This window comes from Pelobates fuscus, chromosome 3 (genome assembly GCF_036172605.1).
Source record: "Pelobates fuscus isolate aPelFus1 chromosome 3, aPelFus1.pri, whole genome shotgun sequence".
Lineage (NCBI taxonomy): Eukaryota > Metazoa > Chordata > Amphibia > Anura > Pelobatidae > Pelobates > Pelobates fuscus.
In genome coordinates this window covers 79,081,177-79,096,641 of record NC_086319.1, presented here as the reverse complement: position 1 = coordinate 79,096,641, position 15,465 = coordinate 79,081,177, and the positions used below count along the sequence as shown (strand labels likewise).

Here is a 15,465-nt window from a genome sequence, read left to right as displayed (position 1 = left end):
GGAGGTGTTATCTTTCAGCATGGGGTTCCTGGTGTCGCTGGTGTTTGGAACGGGATACCGATCCCTTTACGGGTCCTGTCTCTAGTGTATTGAATTTTTTGTCTCATCTCTTTGACCTTGGTCGGTCATACCGCTCGGTTAACGTGGCTAGGTCGGCTATCTCGGCGGCGCATGTTCCGCTTCGAGGTTTTCCCATCGGCCAGGATCATTAGTCTGCAGACTCCTGCGTGGAATGAGACTGGCGCGCCCTCCGGCGCCCAAGTATTCTTCCCTCTGGGACGTACGTTCGGTTTTGACGTTCCTTCAAGATTGGCCTGATAACCAGGACCTCTCTTTTCGCCAACTTTCGGCAAAATTTGCCCTTTTGTTGTGTCTGGTTTCGTTCAGACGTGTTTCGGATGTCAGGGCCTTCGATGTCAACGCTTTCTCGCTTTCTCCGGAGGGGGTCTCCTTCAAGGTGGTTAGACGTACCAAGTCGGATTCGACGGTTGTATCATACCCTTACTTCAAGGACTCGCCTAAGCTTTGTGTAGCGAGGGCACTGGCTCGTTATGTTGCGGTTACCGCTCCTTTGCGCTCTTCTCATTCTGGGCAGTTGTTGATTTCGTATGTCAGGCCCCATAAACCGGTCTCGTCCCCTACACTAGCTCGATGGATAAGATGGCTTTTGACTCTGGCGGGCGTGAATGCGACTTTCGGAGCGCATTCGGTTAGGGGCGCTGCAGCTTCCGGAGCTTTTTTGGCGGTGTAACGGATCCACTGGCACCCCGACTGGGTACCTCCGTTGAAAGATGCTCCTAGCGCTTCCAGAGGACTCCAAGCACTCCACCAGACACCATAAGCACCGCAGGCTGCAGCTATCTCCCTTCAGAACGAAGCAGGAACAAGCTCTTACAAGAGCTCAGTGATTATAGCAAGGGAATATGCCTAGCATAGCAATCCCTTGTAGCAGATTCCCCCAATAAGACACAGGACTCAAGTTGAGGGTAAAACAGGAACTGAGGACTGGGACACCCAGTCTGGCTTTTATTACAAACAAGTACATACAGGACACTCCCAGGGGGAGGATGAAATTAACCAATCACAGGGATGTACCTCCCACACATTTCCTCCCCTTAGATTAACAGTTAAACCAATTATTACATACAATAAAAATACAGTTTTTACACACACACTGTAACTTTAAAACCATACATTCAATTTCAATAAAAGTTGCATATTCAGACTCAGCATACATCAAACATAAACACTTCCAAATATCAGCCAAATCCCTCCAGTGGATCAAAAGTTAGCTGGAAGTCCTTTATGACCGACCGCAAGCACAATTTCCTGCCCAAAACAGTTCCATAGATTTGGGCTGTGCGGTCGGTCAATTTCATGCCGAAAAAACGACTAAGTCCCATTTCGAACGGGACTTAGTCTCTGGAGCTGCAAGTTCCGTATGGGAGAAGGTAAGGGTCAGCGGTGTTCGGCAGAATGTGTAGCCGATTTTAGTTCCACAGAATCTTTAGCATACACCGCTGACCGCATTCGAGGAAACCAAGATGGCCGCCGCCACGTGCAATTGACCGGCAGTAACCTCACAGCCTGGGAGGTAAATTGCCTGCACCCTTTAACTTCTGGGTGGTCCGCCTGTGTGGTACTTGGTTCAGTAAGCCCTATTTACTGAACCAAGTGTGGGAAAGCCAGGAACAAGTTATTTTACAGGTCTGGGGACATAGTCTTAAAGGGGCATTGTTCAGCAAAGTCACAATATGTCCCCAGACGGTTCTTAAAGGGCCATACACACCAATAAAAGTCCATACGTTTTCAGGGGCCATAGTCTAAAAGGGTATTGTTACCCAAAGTCTCAATAGGTCCCCAGACAGTTCTTAAAGGGCCAGCAGCAGTACAATAAAATACCATTCACTGTACTTAAAGGGCCAGCAGTCGCACGATAAAATACAATATGCCCCAAATGTGTCCAGGGGCCATAGTCGCAGGGCAGGAGGCTAGCAACCAGGCTTCTCCAGTTCACAGTGGCGAAGTTGGTTTCGCCACAGGCGGGTGCTGCCCTTCAGGACATTTTGCGTTCGGCGGACTGGTCCCGTGAAGAGACTTTTCGCCAATTTTACTTTAGACCGTCGGACCATGCTTCTTTTGCTTTGCTGTCGGAGCGTTAAAACAGCAAATATGAAGCCTCCTGTCATGCTATAAAATTGTAGATTATACTAGCTTTAGTGTAACTATAATCTTAATTGTATTAATGACAGGAGGCGAATATTTCCCACCCAGTTTGGTGTCTCCCCCCCTTATATGGATGGATTGCATTTATTGTATTTCTGTTGAATTGTTTGGTTCCTGGGCTAGGTCTGGTAGTCTGGGTGATGTTTGAGGGTAGTGGGGAAGTATCCGTTAGATTGTATTGATGGTAGTTGGTGATGGATCTCATGTTTTTATCCTATCAGTACTGGATCGTGGGATTTATGTTTTCTCAGTACATTTCGTTCACTAATCAGTGTTTTCGACTCTGTTTATTTCGTTTCAGTTTAATGGTTCGACTTCAGTTCGTTTCATCAACCGTTTGGCAGGATGAAGATCAAGATCAGCCGTTATCAGAAGTATTTCCAGATGGCATTCATTGTTACGTTATATTGTTCTTTTTATGGTTATTGCCATTGTTGTGTACGTTGCATTGTCGCAGCATGAAAGAGGAAATGGTGGCTTGGGAGGAGCCTTATATAGATACCTTATGTTTTTGTCTTTGGTGTTTATCTCTGTATGTTAATGTGCTGCTGTGGAGTTCAAGTAAAGAGAGACTTAAGCAAATATTCGCCTCCTGTCATTAATAAAATTAAGATTATAGTTACACTAAAGCTAGTATAATCTACAATTATATGTGTAGTTATTTGATCACAGTGAAATGTAGGGGTATGTTGGGTTGTAGTTGTTGTGGAATGGCACGTGGATGTTGTAGATTGAGAATGTTTGGCTCTTGCTAATGCTTTGTTGGAATTCTGTTTTTTTGGACTATTTCTCTTTTGAATGACGTCCGTTAGGTTGTGGATGTTAAACTTATATAAGGAGCAAATGTATTAGGAGCAAATGATTACGTTTTATTGTTCTCTCTGAGGCATTTATCTGCACGCTGTTTAACATTGTTTATTTCTAATGGCCTATGTAGTTTTGAATTGTTCCTCTCTCTCTTTTGTGTGATTTTGTTTTTATTTTGCATGCACAAATCATTTGATTATTTCCGTCCCTTCTTGCTGCTTTTGTTCTCAACATCAGAAAAAGAACACATACTACCCTGTTCTCTCCATTCCCTGCTCCCTCCTTGTTGTGTAATATTCCTGTATTTGTTCTTTCTCTTGCTGATTCTTAGTATGACGCGGGGTAATTTGATGGGAGAAAAACATTCACTTATGTTTCTCTCTCTCTCTCTCCTCCCACACGCATGCTCCCACAGGCAGGCATGACTGCAACACGCAGCTTCCAGTATCACTAGGAAAGGAGAAGGGCAAGCAAGCAAAGTGTTCCTCAGACAGAAGAGGTTCAGTTGTGTGACTCATCCAGGTAATTACATTGGTCCTATATCACACCTTAGTTTGGTGTAGTATCCCTTCCTGTCCCTCCCTCTATCTCTTGTCCCTTTATTCTTACCTTTTGATACACTCTGACAGTATGCTTGGAAACGTATATTATAAGTAATGTATATATTCATTATTGCTTTATTCTTTACATGGTCTCTTCCCGTCACTGGTACCTATGTTTGTCTTTAAAAGGGTCTTGTTGGCTGAATTATGGCTTTCGTTGGTAGTGGCAGGGTTAGCTCTGCCATCTGTGAGGGGGCAGCACGTGTTGAAATTGTAAAGGCATGGGTTGTTATATGGCGGTTTACTTCTCTAAATGCATCTGTAGGCAGGCTGTCATGATCTGACTATAACTACAAATACATTTGCTATGCTAAAACCCTAATAAATAACCTGAAATTGTTTTTATTTTAACCCTCCACACCCCCCCCCCCCTCCCCACACACTTGAGTTCTTATGTAAATCTCTTATTCGAGGCTCTGTAATTTTCAACAGGAGACGATTAACAGTTGTAGAATCTTGACACATTCTGCGAAACGGTTTGTAACAAAGCAAGAGAAATGGCATCGGAGCTAATCCCCTTTTTAATTAACCGTTACGGTGTCAAAGAGCTGGCGAGACTTTGTAAACGAACACGCTGGTCATCCACTTTGGCATCCCAAGGGCATTAGGGGCAACAGATGTAATTATGCGCCTGCAATAATGAAGACGATTAGGTCCTAATAGGCAATGTTAGGGAAACTGGTTTCGTTAATACGAAACAGGGCATGAAGATGGGTAGATGATGAACATTTAATAATTACATTGTGTTTTAAACGGATCAAGCTGATAATTAGGCGCACTCACGTTACACGATACGGAGAATGCCTTGCGATTAAAAAGTCTACTGATTAGGTGAATGGATTGTTTTATTATGAGACAGGGAATACGCACGGTTGTTTGTTTATTTGTTTTTGGTTGAAGGATTGATCAGGACCCTCTAATGTTTCAATATGCGCTTTCCTTAATTATTATTTCAGTATTTCTAAATTTTGCCTTTTCCTGCCTATACGTTTGCTTGTTTTTATTTTATTTTTACTTTTAGATCAGGAAAGAAATTGTTAAATCTTAAAACTGATCAGGGCTGAAACAAAAGGGGTTATAAGCCAGGTGCAGGTGACATGAGTAAAGCCCACCTGGGAATGTAAATATTCTAGGTGCCATCTAAGGGACCATTATAATCCAACATGCACCCTTCTGGGAGAGTAGGTACAGTAATTAGTAGGAACGTTGGAAAAGGATCAAGTTCATGTAGCGAAAGACTAGTAGCAGTTCAGCTGTCAGTGCAGTCAGCACTCTCCTCTAACATTATAACAGAGGGGATTCCATTTCTTTAGTACCATATGCAGCTAGATGTGTGTTTCCAAGGAAACGGCCAGTCTCACATCCCACTCCCACTCTCCTTTTTTGGCTTTTGTTATATTTTTCTACATGATTTTGTTTGCCAGTTCTTCTGTACACAGCTTGTTACTCTCTGTAAAGATGTCCATTAGTTGTTTTTCTGTGATATCCTGTTTGGGGTATATTCGCTAAATATTGAGTCAGTACAGTAAGAAAATCCTCTTTTATAATATAGCTGATATTCGCTGTATTCATGAACAGCCAAAGAGAAAAAGCGAATTACGCAGACTATAAAAAATAATCAGAATTTTGTGATTTTCAAGTAACTGGGAGCATATAACACAAGCATTTTGTATGGAATTAATTCACAAGCTACAGGTATTCCTAAACTGATCTCCCAGATACATTCTTCATGACCCCCTACCAGCAGCTAAGATCTATGTCTTCTTTCTCCCTCACTCATATAAGGGAATGTTGAAAGTTAATTAAATAAACAGGAGTTCTAAAAAGTAGATTCTTTCCTCTCTTGCAATCTGGGAGCATTAATTGGGGTTGACCCAATGCTTTTCTATGGGGATGCCTAATGTGTGCACGGCATTTGGCGCACATGTGCATTAGTGCCGCTTAGTTGCGAGATGTCAGAGGAAGCGGAGCCGCGACCCAGCGCCGAAAGACATCAGCAATGGGATAAGGTAAGTAAATAAAGGGTTTATAACCCTTTATTTACATTGGGTGGAGGAGGGGGGTGGACGTGAGAGAGGGGGGAGGCAGAGGGAGCTATTATGCCAGGAATACAACTTACTTTGTATTCCTGGCACTTATAGTATCCTTTTAACTGGGTTATTCACTAGGGTAATTATTCAAAGTGAGTTCAAAGTAAATTTTAAATTTTAGGCAAAAGTAGCAAAACCAGAAACATAGTTGGTTTAGAGAATTTTTCCAGTTTAGCTATTTTTTTTTTCTTAAATTTGAAATTCACTTTAAATTCAGTTTGAATTCTCACTTTAGCGAATAATCCTATAAGTGTAAGATCCTATCGCACTTAAGTCACCCAAGGAATGGATGAAGAACAATGATCTCACAGCTGAGAAACAGGGCAAGATAATTGGGGCAAGGTGTAGGACAGAGTCCCCTGTGTGGTAAGGGTGCAGGACCTCACATTTACCAAAAAGACCCCCCTCAATTTCCATATATGAACACCAATATAAGGGGTAAGGGAATAGTGGGTACTTTTGTACTGTAGATCCATCCCTGGATAACTGGATATTTGGGGAACCCCTGCTCACCTTCCGCTCACTGGTTTGAGGAAGAGGGAAGAAAAATGTCTCTTTTGATTTCACGGAGGATCTCATAGACTACCAATAAGATCATTTACCCTGCATATGGCTTGAAGAGGTGTACGCCAACTCTGGTTTATCATATTTACTTAACACGGTTTATCCACCCGTCATGAATTTCATGGTTGGGATTTAATTTTAACAGCCCAAGGGGTTCGATAATCTGCCTCTGACTTAATCTCAATTTATCTTAAATGATTCTGGGCAACATTTACGTCTATAATCCAGATATTGTTAAATAGCTGAATTACTGCATTTCTCCTAGCATTCTAACTTAGTTTCCCAAACATCAGTCAACGGAATTTGCAAATTTTAGTACCATAATTGAATAGTCACCCAATCTGCATTTATTAAATAGCTGAATTGTTCGGCTGATCAATTTTGTTGACAATTCTGATTCTAGTGAATAACATGCAGACCTAAGTGGAATGGCTACCCTCTCAAAATGTGCAAAACCTCTTCTTCTCATTGCAATAAATAGTCGTAATATGGATGAGAGAATCTCTGAGCTTTGTTGTCGGATATAAACTCACATGGGGTCTGTGTATGTAATGCCTTATGGCTATGAGAACCATAGGCGTGCGCAGCCTATTGCATAAGGGTGTGCACCCTAAAGCACAAACACACACGCTGCGTGTATATATGTATATATATATATATATATATATATATATAAAATGTGGGTAATCCTTGCACTCAAGCTTAAATATAGATTTAAAAATCTTTAACCCCTTAGGGACCAAACTTTTGGAATAAAAGGGAATCATGACATGTCACACATGTCATGTGTCCTTAAGGGGTTAAAGTGCCGGGTGCCAGTCCTGGGGTTTGAATATACAAAAATAGGAAAATGGGCTGCACTCACAGTCTTTCCGAGTATAAATTCTTTATTCCATCAAGTTAAAAGTAGATCAACTTTTCGGTCCGCACAGGGACCTTCCTCAGGATCAAATAGCATAATTATCCTGAGGAAGGTCCTCTCCTGCCTCCCTCGCTGCCTATGGGTGGTATCTTTGATCTCCCTCACTGGCCCATGGAGGCACATAGCGCGGGCCACGGGGATTAGGGTGTGCCAAGGCAGACCCGGCACACCCCGTGCGCACGCCTATGATGAGAACACTATGTGGAAGATCACACAATATATAACAAAGAGAAAAAGGGGGTTTCTTTAAAAATAGTGGAATATTGTTAAATATATCATTATTTCTTTTAATTCAATAATTATTTAGCTGGTAGCCTATTTAAATTAAATTATACAACCTCGTAAGATCTATTTTTAGTGTCTCTTGGATTAAGCAAGTAGTTATAGCAAACATGAAAAGCTGCAACAAAGTAATTGCATTAAAGATGTACATCAGGTTGATTCACTAACAATATAGGTTCCAGCAAAATAGCAACTCCAACTGAGATTTCATGGTTTAAGGTACAGTGTTATTCAATACCCCTTCTCACCTGCTGTCTTCAACATTGAGGCTAACAGAATCCAAGTATGTTTAATCCATTGTGCTAGGAAAAGCAGGTATAAACTCACACATGAAATGGGGAAACACAGCAGGCAGTCTGCTAAACAAAATAGTTCAACTGTCTGAACGACTGACATATAAGGCCTAACTGAAAGTAACATTTATATGCATTTTCCAGCTAGCCCTACACTACACTGTGGTTGCCTGAATTCATAACTAGCCACTAACTGTAATACTGAGCAAAATGCACAAGTTCCTCTAAATTTAGTTAGGCGATATATGTATCTATAGCTCTCTTTCCTTGTGCTTTCATCTTTTGGCCTCCAGGTCATGGCAGAAGAGACGCCTGGCCTGTTATATCTAGAGATCCTATAGAGCAGGTATAGGCAAGCTTTGTCACTCCAGATGTTGTGGACTACATCTTTACTAGTGCTTTGCTAGCATTATGGCTGTAAGAAAATTATGGACGATGTAGTCCACAAGATCTGGAGTACGAACGGTGGCCTATGCCTGCATATAGATCATCTTACTCGAGTGCAATGAGATGACCATCAAACATTGCAAGTGATGGCAGATGGGAAGATATATCCGCCTTTTTTTAAAATAATTATTCCATGTATATCTTTAGATTGAGTTTGTATTTCCAAATTATGGAGCAGTCTATTTCCTAAAAAAACTAACATGTCGGGAGACTGTCCCAAACTACATGAGTATTGGAAAGAGATTAAGGGAAAAGTCTTACAGAGACCCATGGAACTATCTCCATTGGTGTTTTTGCTTTCATGCCCAATTAAGGAAATGCCAAAACATTCTCAAAAAACTACTAAACTTAATTTCCTTGGCAGCCAAAAGGGTTTTGGTGGCAGGTTGGCTAAAGATGGAGGTACCGTCCCTAAGAGAGGTCTTAGCTAAAATAGAGGACATTGCATAATGGATGAGCTAATAGTGAGACACATAGTGTCCACCTTTTCCAAGGTTTGGGAACTGTGGAGAGAATATGTGACTAATCAGACCTGAGGGGTTTACGGGCACTGGCTCATACCCCAATACATTTTTTTTTCTCATTTCTCTTTCTGTCATTGACGTTGTCTGGATGTAGTGTCCCTGTCCCACTTAGTCCTACATTGTTTTTTTCCCAATCGATTTATTTATTGGTTTTCAGATAAATGGGGTACAGAAAAGAGGATGGAGAGGAAAAAGTTACTAATTTCTAATTTTCTCTGTTCGGATTTTGTACATAGGAAAAGCACCTGGGGACATAAAGAAGAAAGGTGAGTTAAAACATCAATATTCGTACAATAAGGTCAAAGATAACTGTTTGGCAGCGCTGTGCCTTCATCTATGTCTCTTATGAGAAACCTCTTCTGTGAGATTGGTGGCCGTGTGTCGTTTTCAGTGCTTTCATCTGCGTATGTGTGGTTATAGTTAGGACATTGGGACATACCACTATAGCCAAACATCAATTGTTCTGTGAGGACATTGTCCTTTTAACAGCATGTATTCAACAACAACATTTAAAATACAAGATTTAAACAGAGGACCTAGGATCGGGTCAAGAGAGCCTAGTGCTCAGCGGTTTTGTCCGTTATAACTTACGGTCTATAGCAAGGTTGGTTTTAGTGTTTGCCATGGAACTCCACCCATGTTTTCCAGGTGGTCTGGAACATCCATGTTTCTATGCTATTGACCAGAGCCATGTGCTCAAAGATATGGTATTGTTGTATTTTGTCCAAGAGCTGGTCTTTAGTTGGGCATATTGTGGATTTCCAGTGGAGGGCCAGTAGGTTTCGGGCTGCTAGAAGCGTAATGGAGCTCAGCTGTCTGTGTGCCCTGTCTAGTTCGGGCGGAAATATCAGTAGCAGATATGTCTGGGGATTTTTCGGCAGGTTAGGGACTTGGAGTGCAACCAGGGTCTTTTGTACCTCTATCCAGAGGCTATGAATGTTCGGGCATGTCCACCACATATGGTGGAATGTGCCTTCTTCTGTTGAACACCTCCAAAAGAGTGGTGACACCGTTGGATATATTTTATGAAGTTTGTGTGGAGTCATGTACCACCTATATAGCAGTTTTCTGTGGGCCTCTATATGCGTGTAGCATCTCGTGTGTCTGGACCGGTCGTTAAGGGCTCGTATCCAGTCCTCATTGGAGAGCTGGAGGGAGCAGTCTGTTTCCCATTTCAATTTGCAATGTGGTAGTTGTGGAGGCAAAGTGTGTTACCGTGCTTTGTAGCAAATGGATATGGCTTTTGGTATTAGGGATAGTTTGTTGGAGTTGTACTTGTGTGGCTACAATCCCCTTGAGTCTCAGGTAAGTAAAAAGTGTTAGATGGTAGTTTCCACTTCGTTTGGAGTTCTGGGAATGGTATTATCCCTGTGTGTCTAATAAGTGGTGGATGTGGATTATTCCCGCTTTCAACCAGCATTGCAAGGGGATATCTGGCGTCGCCGCCTCCAGAGCAGTCAAGGGTGCTCTATTGTGGAAGGTACCCTTACATCCTAATGCATCCCAGAATTTGCATCTAGGAATGCATCCCAGAATTTGAAGGTAATTAATGTGGTTGGGAGTAGATCAGTCTAAGTGTTCTAAAGCACCTGGATGTCCATAGGTAGTCAACAATACCGCGTCCCTGAATTTTTGCATTTTCCATGTCCACCCATTGAATTTTCCCCGGCGGGGAATGTAGTAGTATGCCCGCTGCTAATGCGGAGGCTTTATAGTATAGGCTAATATTAGGAAGGCCTACTAAGCCTACCTGGGTGGTGGGTGGGGGCCCTAAATACTAATAAGGGGGGGAACCTAATGTCCCCCCACCGGCCTCAACCTCTGAGCGGTGGGTGGGGGCCCTAAATACCAATAAGGGGGACCTAATGTCCTCCCCCCTGGACCCCACCCCTGAGCGGTGGGTGGGGGCCCTAAATACCAATAGGGGGGACCTATTGTCCTCCCCCTGGCCCCCACCCCTGAGCGGCGGGTGGGGGCCCTAAATAACAATTTACCCCCCCAGGTGATTAGGGGTCCCCAAACCCCTAGTCACACCCCTCCAAAAAAAAAAAAAACTAACCGCTACCTACCCCCCTCACCCTAAAAATAATGAGGGGGGGACCATTAACTAAGTACCTGTAAAAAAAAAAAAAAAAAAAATTACCATTTGATGTTTTCTTTCTTCTAAAATCTTCTTTTTACAGCCACAAAAAGGCCAAATAAAAATCCATAATAACCGACGCACTTAAAAAAAAAAAACGAGCGCAAATCATCAAAAATAATCCATCTTCACCCATGGAGGGCTCCGCGCAGACTGAGCTCTGCAGGTCGGGGGAAGGCTTATAAAGCCTTGCCCCTCCCTGCAATTAGGCTCAGAGCACTCTGATTGGTGGGTTTAAGCCATCCAATCTGAGTGCTCTGACAGGTAAATGAAGAGACTGACAGGTAAGTCTCTACATTTACCTGTCACAGCACTCTGATTGGTTGTCTTGAAATCCACCAATCAGAGTGCTCTGTGTCATTTTACACAGCGTGGGAAATTTCCAAAGAACTTTCCCACGCAGTGAGCTGCTCACTGTTTAATAGACATGACCCTACTCTCGGTATAGCGAGTAGGGGCATAATTTACTAATACTACGTAATCTTTACTTAGTATAAGTAAATTTGTCTGAAAGACCAATTTAGGTCTTTCAGTCTTTTAGTAGATAGCTCCCTAATACCGTGGGAATTAGGGAGTTATCTACTTATTCATTCCTGTTATTCCATTGACTGGCTAAGTAACTTACATTTGATATGAATGTGTGCTACTTGATTGTTTTAAGTGTTGCAAATGCTTACAGCTGAATCCTGGCTATGTTTGTATACTTTTTATTTAAAATTGTATACAGTGTAACATTAATTATTCTTCCACTGGGTAAGTATATTAGTTCTTAGGCAATACTGTGCTTCGGAACTTCGGCAACTTCAGTACTTCGTAAATTCAGTAATTTCGGAACTTCGTGACTTCGACAATTCATCTATTCGGACATTCGGAAGTACACGAATGTCCGAATTGCCCAAACTTCATCCGAATTCACATTAGGACCGAAACGAATTGCACACGTCTACTCGGTGCAGTATTCTGCGAACGGGTATAAAATGGCTTATTATGTACGTGTGAGGTGGTGGGTTTTCTTTCGGCAGTCAAATATTTGGTAACCAGTCGGTAGCAGTGGCTATATGGTTATCACAGTAGTTTCCTACAGACTGTGGTAAACAGTGGCTTGTTATGTAAGCCACTTGTGGTATTCGTGGTTATTTTGTTAGTAAGTTAGCATTCAGTAATCAGTTAATAGCAGGTATCAGAACAATTTTAATAATAGGTTTCCGTCTGTGGACTCATGGCTGTGGATCACATTGGTGGTGAAGTCAGCCACGGGTGCAATCAGGCAACTTTTGTACAACAATAGTCTATACATATCTGGTGGTTATTGAGCAGCGTCCAGTGGAATCAGGACATGGTGGTCAGGAGCTTGAGGTCCTATGATTCAGCGGGTCTGCTATATGCCTGCTATATGGGACTTGTTGCCATTCTTAAGTTATTTTTCTAGGTGGCGAAGAACTTGGCGATATTGTGTTGTCGGTTAAAAGGTAGATATTTTGGAGTCCTTGAGTAATTTCAAGCCTTCTTAAGGTGTAAGAATTGCTCTGTCGACGCCATTTCTTTTGAGTAGCAGTTTGGCAGGAAATCCCCACTTGTACGTTATATTGGCGTTGTGTAGGGCAGTTGTTATGGTGCAAATGTCCTTCTTTTATACATAGCGGTTGCTGAGAGATCTATGAACATTTTTATGTCTTCAAATTTGCCTGGTAATGTGGTAGTAGATCTAGACGTTTGCATTAGTTAGTCTTTTACTGTGAAGTAATGTACTCTAGCAATGAAGTCTCTGGGTGTAGAAGTTGGGCGGAGGTCTGTGACTTCTAGCGTTGGAATAAGGGTTTTAAACAAGTGTTGGACGAATTTCGTCAGGTCCTGCAGCCCTACAGTTTTAGGTGTTCCACGTAGCCTGATGTTGTTTCACCTGTCACGATCTTCCTTGTCAGCAATTGTCCCCTCCAGAAAATTTACTTTGCTTTGTAATGCCGCATGTGCGTCTGCTAGCTCATTATGAGCGTCTATCATCCCCTCTGTTTTTTCCCTCAAGATTCGCCGTCCTGTCGCCTAAGGCCTGTATGTGCGCCCTAATGTCCAACGCTATTTTTAAGAAGTCAGAGCGTAGGGCTGTCTGTAAATTTTGCAGCATGGTACTCACTGATGTATCCGTGGCAGGCAGTGTGCTTTTGTTTGATGAGCTGCCTTGGTTGTCTCTGGCTTCAGGCTCAGATGCTGGGGAGCTTGGGTCGTCAGCGCCATATTGGTCGCTCATGTGCATTGTGTGAGGTTTATTTAGGTGAGAGTAGAGCGTTTTTTGTTTACAATTTTTACCGGATTTTGTTGTCATTGTGTGCCCGGTGCACACGGTGGCTGGTTAAGTATATCGTAGTGTGCAGAATGTGACATGCTGTAAACTCCACAGGTCGGCGGAGATCACTGATTAAGCTGCTGCTTCCATGCGGTGCCAGGCCACTCCCCCCCCCGCCCCCACATTGCTTTTTTTAGAGAATCTGCATTAATTACCTTACCAGGACTAAGACTGCATCTAGTGGAAGTCAATCAGACTGCCTCTAGAGGCACTTCCTGGATGCGAATATACTCTAGGTCCCCTAAATGACGCTGGACATCCTCACACTCTGCATGAGGACATCCAGCATTAGTGAAATCCCTATAGGAAACATTGAGGTCTAAGTGCATACTGTTTGCAAGATTCAATTTTCTTTATTTCTAGTTTTGTTTTAATGATCTATTGTGACAGTTTATGTTATGTAAGTGAGTATAGTTTGTATGTTAAATTGTTTACAGAAGTCTATCACCAACAATGTCAGTTCAGATCCAACCTTTCACACAATTTGTAAAATCGAGAAAGAGCAGAATGTTGTGTAAGATCAGTTAGCCAGAGAATGATCCACACTGGGATCTTACTGAGTAGTCCGTTTTGATCTTAACCTGAAGACGGCCTCTGGGGATTTTCTTAACATCGTGTCCTGTCGTACAAAATATCAATAGCAAAGATTATTACAGAAAATTTAAGATTTTGAATCATTAGCAAATTCAAACTGTATACTTTTTCAAAAAGTTGGGTCCCATTAACGAAGAAATAGGTAAAGTTATATTTTACCATTAGAATGTTCACATAAAACAGAATTTAAAAGGGACCATAATTACTACAGTCGGCCATGCCACTGAATAATGTCCAAAGTTGGTATGTTAAAGTGAACTTCTGTTTTCGCATAGCTGTGCAGAGCAGAAGGAGCATGACAGGCGCACAGTCGGATTTGCCGGCATATGCGCTAACCTTACCCAAACCCCCATTAAAACACGGACACAGGTTATACTGTTGGAAATAATTAGTCCACAGCTTTATTAAATTATTAATAAAATAATTAAGGAATAACAAATGGGGTCATTGCTGATGTAGATTAATTTAGAAATAAACAAATATGTTTAAATGTCTATCTGTTCCTGTCCAAATCTGAGATGATTAAATTGCGTATACGCAGAAGTAAGCTAACACTGACAAATGGAGTTCAGGTTAAAAGCACTTCAGAAAATTTAATGCAATCTGGGTGGAAAACAGTTATGCAGATCTTTTTAAAGGCAAAATGACATCATCATTGAATATCAGATAATAACAAATAAACATCATTAATTGGATTAAATGTTATGTGACTATATCAGTGTCCACCCATCAATATTATTAATTGGATCAAAAACTAAGTGGTTAGCTTCGTGTCCACCCACCAAGAGGTGGTATTATTTTGGACACGGGTGGGGACAAGGGGGTCTTGAGCGTCATTTTACACGGTCGGTGATGTCAGATCTCGTGGTCAGGTGCAAGGTCTCTTATGAATAGAACATTTCATTACTACAGTGTTCTCATGGCCTTCAATTTATACTATGTTGCGAGTTAGGGGAAATTCAGCAGTTCCTGGGTTAGTCATATCTTTATGGAAAAATACAGTCTTTGTCTATTGTGTTAGATGTGCTGAGCAATTCTGTCCTGTAATGTAGTTTTCATATGGAGAAGTCAGGTTATGAGGACAAAATGGAGGATTTGTCACAGCATCAGGTTAAAATGGAGTTAGTGCAATAATTCAATACAAGTACAATAAAGACTTTTTAATAATTCTACATCAGTCCCCCCTATGAAATGTTAAATTCTAAGAGATAAAAACTTTATTGGTTAGTTTCAGAGGACAGGTTAGCCCAAAGGCACAAAACCCTATGAAGTAACGGTTCTTAAAGTCTTCTTAGTTCTTCGGAGGGACATCATAAATAGACAAGCTTACATTACCATATGGACCTGTGTTATCTGGAATATAGGCAGAACAAGTCATGGTGACAGGTAAACGTTGTTGGTTGCAATAGATATAATAAATGCAAATCAAAATATTATTATTATTAGCAGTGACGGTTGGGAAAATGGACTCAAACTTTCCCTTTACTGCAAAATCTGGTACCACCCTTGGCTCACCTATGGCATCAATATATATATATATATATATATATATATATATATATATATAAAATACACAAACCAGTGCACTCGCTTATTAACTAAACAGTGATTTCAAATCCTACATAGTACTATT

At 41.6% G+C, this 15,465-nt stretch overlaps 1 protein-coding gene across 1 annotated transcript in view; it reads left to right on the top strand.

The window, feature by feature from the left end:
- The first annotated feature begins 3,493 nt into the window (after positions 1-3,493).
- The window catches only part of GPRIN1 (G protein regulated inducer of neurite outgrowth 1), a 51,939-nt gene continuing 39,967 nt past the window's right edge, over positions 3,494-15,465 (top strand). Inside the window, exon 1 of the mRNA XM_063447281.1 lies at positions 3,494-3,555. The gene's annotated coding sequence lies outside the window, so the exon portion shown is untranslated. The remainder of the gene's footprint in view (positions 3,556-15,465) is intronic.